This window comes from Bombina bombina, chromosome 3 (assembly GCF_027579735.1).
Source record: "Bombina bombina isolate aBomBom1 chromosome 3, aBomBom1.pri, whole genome shotgun sequence".
Classification (NCBI taxonomy): Eukaryota; Metazoa; Chordata; class Amphibia; order Anura; family Bombinatoridae; genus Bombina; species Bombina bombina.
Genome location: NC_069501.1, coordinates 220999290 through 221005740, shown reverse-complemented (window position 1 = coordinate 221005740; position 6451 = coordinate 220999290).

The following is a 6451-nucleotide window of genomic DNA, read 5'->3' as shown; positions in this document are numbered from 1 at the left end:
GGTAGAATCTAATAGAGGTTATAATAAAATACCTAAAGTCTCTGTTACAACACTTGTGAAATATATAGGGACCTATATAAGATAAGTATTAGCGCCTGGGCACATCATCATGATGCCTCAGTTTGGTTTTATTGGAAGTAGAAGTGGTCCTTGAATTGCTAAGCCCATCATGATATGGTTTGTCTAGTTAGAGTAATTTAGGGCATAACGGGGAGCTCGCTTTTTGATTTTGTTAGGGAAAAGAAAGGAAAGAAATACAGCGGGCCAGAGCCACTCAAGTTAAGAAAGTAAAAGAGGGGTATGTGATAAAGGAAGGGGACGAGTGGGGGAGGGATGAGGGGTAAGGGAGGGAAGGGGTAAGAGATAAGGGAAGGGGGGGAGGAGGGCGGAGTCAATTAAATTGTTTATCTAGCGTGGCTTTTAGATCTTCAAGCCTTTTGGGTATAAAGCAAATACTTAGTGCTAAGTCAGGGAGTGGGAGTACTGTTTGATGCAGCCGTACATGCCATCATGGAAGAAATATAACTGAATTCCCATATACGTTATACCCTCTAATTAAAAAGCATGCTTTACCTGCTCTAAAGTGGAGGTTAGCAGTCTCTCAGTGTTAGTCTATATAGGACAACAAAATGGGTATATAAATGAATGAGATAACCTCTAAAATAGGGAACAGCTAGAGGGTAAACTTATAAAGTAAATACAAGGGCAATCCTAAAGAGAGTCCTAGACTGCAAGTTGACAGTTAGTGTCCCTATATCAGTTGGTTAAGATATCATAGCTTCAGAGACCACTATAAAGTCGTGGATAGTATAGTTTGGTTTCCATAATGATAACAATGGTTTTATCTAACTATGTGTTTACAGCTAAGATTCTAAGTTCTTATCAATTGAGGTACAACATTATAGTACAATAGTATGATGTAATTAATATGAGAGGAGTTCTACAGATCCTCTTTATAAAGTTAAAATATTGCTGTCTCATATAAACTAGGGTTAAGCAGGTAGTGCAGTACCTTAACAACTTGGTGAAGTTATTATAGGAAAGAATATAAAGCCTTATGCATAGTCTCAGCTATTCATTCATTACACCAGGCATCCATAACTGAATAATACAGATGCATTAATGTCAAGAAAATATCTATAAACATACTGATTTAGAAGGTGAAGCTCCCAGTGGGTTATATAGGTTGTAGGGTACAGGGCTGCTTGAGGGGGGGAACAATAACTAATGCAAAATAGCTATTAACATATGTATGTACTTAAACAGTAGTACAGTTATAGAGTATAGCTCCGTATAAGGGATGGACTAAACATAAAGGGCCCTCTCTCCAGGAGAGCCTGAGATAGTGTAATACTACTGAGCAGCATCCCATAACATGGATAAAGGTTATTTAGTAGCGGCACTAAGCCTTGCCACTGCCTATGAAGTCTGAAAGTGTCCCACATAAATAAAGACTATGGCTTGTGCTTGTATGGATTTTGGGTCTGGGTCCGCACTGATATAGTAGAGAGCTGTGTAGAGTTCTCGCTAGCCCACTCCAGATCTGTAAGGGGACTTTGATGGAATCTCTGTGTAGGCCAGTATGTGAGATGAATAGCCACGACCGGGGACTGTTTTATGTGCTAGCGAAGTTACTTCAAACCTGGCAGGCTTCAGGTATGTACCAGTGGTGATACGTGCTCCAATATCCACGAAGCTATAGATCTTTTCTCCTGCTCTCGATTCAGGCTTTGCATGCCACTTAACCCCCACCTCTGTAGATGATTCTTTAGGTGAGACGGCTTTTACCTTAGCGCTCTGCTGCATTGGCTCAATTCGGGAAGAGAAGGGCCGCGAGGAACCCCACTGCTCATCTGCATCCTTCTGTGCCATTGTCACAAGACTAAGGTCACTGTTATTCACCGTAAGTTTCTCCACCGGGTCTCCGGGGCTATCCTTATGATTTTGTGGCGGGTCAGATTTAAACCAGTCAGTTTCTCTCTCCGCCTCAATCAAAGGCACTGCAGTCTGTGGCGTAGCCCTAGTAGCCCTAAGAACAGCGACGAAGGCCTGTTGGTGTAAGTCCATGGAGCATAATAACTTTTGCAGCGCAGCGAGTACTTGTCTCTCCATTGTAATGTTGCAGAGGTAGCAAAAATGTAGAAGTTATTTCTCGGCCAGTCGATTTGATGCGTGGGCGTCTACAGTTATGATGTTATACCCCCGGCCGCGGTTTTAGCCAGTCAGTAGGCCTCAGAAGTGTTTCTGTATCAGTTATGTTTTTCCGCGGTCCTAATATATAGATCCAAGTTCTGGTGGATAATAAGAGCCAAATAGTGGTGTATATATGCCCTTATAGTACCCTAAATCTGTATTTTGATTGCTAACCTTCAGGAGCCTTGAGATGGTGCGTCTTGTTGTTTAGGCAGTTGGCTCCGCCCCGTAGCATTTTTTTTTAATGAAAAATAACTGCACTAGGCAGTTTTGGGGCTTTAAAGTTGGTGGGAGTGGGGTGTTAGAAAAAAAATGGCACTGAAAAGTGCCTTTACATTATGGTCTATTGGAACTGTGGGTTCCCATAGACTGCAATGTAAATATATATGTATATGCGTATATACATATATATTTATGTGTTAATATGTGTATATATGCATATTAACACATAAATATATATGCATATAATCATATACATACAGTATCTCACAAAAGTGAGTGCACCCCTCACATTTTTGTAAATATTTTATATCTTTTCATGTGACAACACTGAAGAAACTACACTTTGCTACAATGTAAAGTAGTGAGTGTACAACCTGTGTAACAGTGTAAATTTGCTGTCACCTCAAAATAACTTAACACACAGCCATTAGTGTCTAAACCGTTGGCAACAAAAGTGAGTACACCCCTAAGTGGAAATGTCCAAATTGGGCCCAAAGTGTCAATATTTTGTGTGGCCACCATTATTTTCCAGCACTCCCTTAACCCTCTTGGGCATGGAGTTCACCAGAGCTTCACAGGTTGCCACTGGAGTCCTCTTCCACTTCTCTATGACAACATCAGAGAGCTGGTGGATGTTAGAGACCTTGCGCTTCCCCTTCTACCATTTGAGGATGCCCCACGGATGCTCAATAGGGTGTAGGTATGGAGACATGCTTGGCCAGTCCATCACCTTTACCCTCAGCTTCTTTAGCAAGGCAGTGGTCGTCTTGAGGTTCCCCCAATGAAATGTAGCTCCCCAGTGCCGGCAGCACTCATGCAAGCCTAGACCATGACACTCCCACCACCATGCTTGACTGTAGCCAAGACACACTTGTCTTTGTATTCCTCACCTGGTTGCCGCCACACACGCTTGACACCATCTAAACCAAATAAGTTTATCTTGGTCTCATCAGACCACAGGACATGGTTCCAGTAATCCATGTCCTTAGTCTGCTTGTCTTCAGCAAACTGTTTGCGGGCTTTCTTGTGCATCATCTTTAGAAGAGGCTTCCTTCTAAGATGACAGCCATGCAGAACAATTTGATGCAGTGTGCGGCGTATGGTCTGAGCACTGACAGGCTGACCCCTCACCCGTTCAACCTCTGCAGCAATGCTGGCAGCACTCATACGTCTATTTCCCAAAGACAATCTCTGGATATGACGCAGAGTACGTGCACTCAACTTCTTTGGTCGACCATGGCGAGGCCTGTTCTGAGTGGAACCTGTCCTGTGAAACCACTGTATGGTCTTGTCCAGCGTGCTGCAGCTCCATTTCAGGGTCTTGGCAATCTTCTTATAGCAACAATTCTTTTTGCAGATCCTCAGAGAGTTCTTTGCCATAAGGTGCCATGTTGAACTTCCAGTGACCAGTATGAGCGAGTGTGAGAGTGATAACACCAAATTTAACACACCTGCTCCCCATTCACACCTGAGACCTTGTAACACTAATGAGTCACATGACACCAGGGAGGGAAAATGGCTAATTGGGCCCAATTTGTACATTTCCATTTAGGGGTGTACTCACTTTTGTTGCCAATGGTTTAGACATTAATGGCTGTGTGTTGAGTTATTTTAAAGTGGACAGCAAATTGTCACTGTTATACAGGCTGTACACTCACTACTTGACATTGTAGCAAAGTGTAATTTCTTCAGTGTTGTCACATGAAAAGATATAATAAAATATTTACAAAAATGTGAGGGGTGTACTCACTTTTGTGAGATACTGTATATATTTAAAAAAGCTGTGCTACTTACCCCTCTGATGGCATCACAACAAGGCTCCCATAGGAGCCTATGGAAACGCTCTCTCGTGAGCGAAATGCTTCCTAGCAATGCGAATGGGAGCTTGAGTTCGCATTGCGATTTACTTGTAATACCAGTGCACATTATCGTGACGTGCGCTGGTATTACAAAGTGGAGCACTAATATTGCTTGCACGCAAGCAATATTTAGCACTCCACTTGTAATCTAGCCCTATGGTAGATATATATTTGTCCACAGCACTGTATCTTTCAAAATATTTTATTCTCTGTACATGACAGGTATACAAACAGCGACGTTTCGAGTGTTGCCACTCTTACTCATGCTAGTTACAAACTATCAATTACAACAATTTAAAACCCTCAGTTTGGCGCCAACCACTCCACTAGGTGGATCTGCTGCCCTCTTCTGTCCATTTGTAATAATACATTAAAAACATTACATGATAATATGTAACCAAAATGTAACTATAATGTTAGCTTACACACAGGTTATTTCTTTTCATATCTTTTGTTTTTCCTGTTCACATTTTTATAGGATCATATTTTAAATTTGTTCCACTGATTTCTCACAAGATTATACTTTAGGCAGTAATTTCCCAAGGTTGTACTTTAAACAGTAGTGTATTATGCTAAACAGTAAAGAATTGTACTATAATAAGTGAAGAATTGCACTATATAAAGTGAAGAATTATGATATAGACAATAGAGACTTTTGTAATCTTATTGATAAAAGATGTGGTTTTTACAGAAAAATAGACCAATCAAAGTCCCTATTAAGCCCATATGGCTCCATGCTTCCCATTTCAAAGATCCAAAACATTTCCTTTTGTTTCAATATCTTTTCTCTGTCACCTCCATTTCTCTGTGGACCCACACTATCAATCACTTGCCACCTTAATTGGCTTATCTGGTGGCCACATTTTAGGAAATGATGGGACACAGGGGCTTCAGTATTCTTGCACCTTATGTTTGAGCGATGCTGACATATTCTGTCTCTGATCATACGGTTAGTCTCCCCTATGTAGATCAGAGAACAGGAACATTTTATGAGATAGATTACATATTTGGACTCACATGTATAGTAATCTCTTATCTCATATCTTTTCCCATTTCTTGGGTGATAGAAATATTTACCTTTTATAATAGAGTGACAGCTCATGCAGCCCAGGCATGGGAAAGAACCTCTACTTTTATTGCCAATAAATGCCTGTCTCTCACACTTCTTTGAGCCAACATCTGTGTGAGTTAGCTGATCTTTCAAATTTCTTACTCTTTTATAAGCCATTAATGGTGGATTTTTAAATATTTCTATGTCTTTATTGCATTCGCTCAAAACGTGCCAATGTCTATTTACAATACGTTTTACCTCTTCACTTGCTGGACTATATTGGGTAACCAAAACCAATTTATCGTCTGTTTTTCTTTTAACCAAATTTAGTTCCTTAGACCTTACTTTATCTATGTGTTTATCAACAATTTTCTTGGGATATCCTCTATCTAGGAATTTTTGCTGCATCTCTCTAAGTCTGATTTCTTTAATATCTGGGTTAGTGACTATTCTGTCTACTCTTAATAGTTGACTCTTTGGTAATGAGTTCAGTAACCCCTTAGGATGGAAACTTCTATAATCTAATAATGTGTTCCTGTCTGTCTCCTTGCTATAAATATCAAAAGTTAACTTTCTTCCTTCTTTGATTACTTTAGTGTCCAAAAAGGTCACTGTCTCCTCACTCCACTCTGCTGTAAATTCTAGTCCAGGGACTGCCCCATTGATTTCTTTCACAAATTCCAACAGGGACTCAACGCTGCCCCACCATATGCCAAATACATAATCTATGAATCGCCACCAGGTGGCGCCATATTTTCTAAATTTATCATTTTCATAGATTATTCTCTCCTCTCATTCATGAATAGATTGGCATATGATGGGGCAACGTTGGTCCCCATTGCAGTACCCTTAATTTGAATATACCAGTCATCCTGGAACATAAAGTGATTCCAATAGAGAATAAGCCTCAGTAAATCTTCTATAAATTCAACCTGTAGTGCTGAGCATTTTTTATTTAATTTACACACTTTTTAAATTATTCCTATCCCTATTTCATGTTTAATGGCCGTGTAAAGGCTCTATACATCCATTGTATATAATAGGAATTTTTCAGATTCAAAATATAGATCTTTGGCCTTATTTAAGAAATCTCCTGTATCCTTGAGGTATGAAGATATTTGTTTTA